Raw genomic sequence first — 369 nt, forward strand, 5'->3', positions numbered from 1 at the left:
TCTGCAGGAACAGATCATCAAGCAAAAGCGTTTAAAAGAAATGTGAGGCCCATTGAGAAAGCGTTCGTTATATGCGATTCGTTCTTGATTTTGGGCACCGTGAGGCCGGCGCGCATGGATGTCACCGAGCTGCGAGGATTACTGACAGGTGGTGTCACTCCTACGCGCTGCGAGTTGCTCAAGCAAGCAGTCAGATGGCATGTTGTGAGCTGTGTCTGGCAGGAATGGTTGTTTAGGAGACGCTACACACCTCCCATCAGTTCCTCCTTCACTTAACAGAACTTCACATGCTCTACCTTTAGGAAAGAATGGAAATGATAACGAGCTGATATTGTGTTTTTTTTATATTTACTGTCACAAAAAGGAAAT

Source organism: Oreochromis aureus, linkage group 23 (assembly GCF_013358895.1).
Source record: "Oreochromis aureus strain Israel breed Guangdong linkage group 23, ZZ_aureus, whole genome shotgun sequence".
Taxonomy (NCBI): domain Eukaryota; kingdom Metazoa; phylum Chordata; class Actinopteri; order Cichliformes; family Cichlidae; genus Oreochromis; species Oreochromis aureus.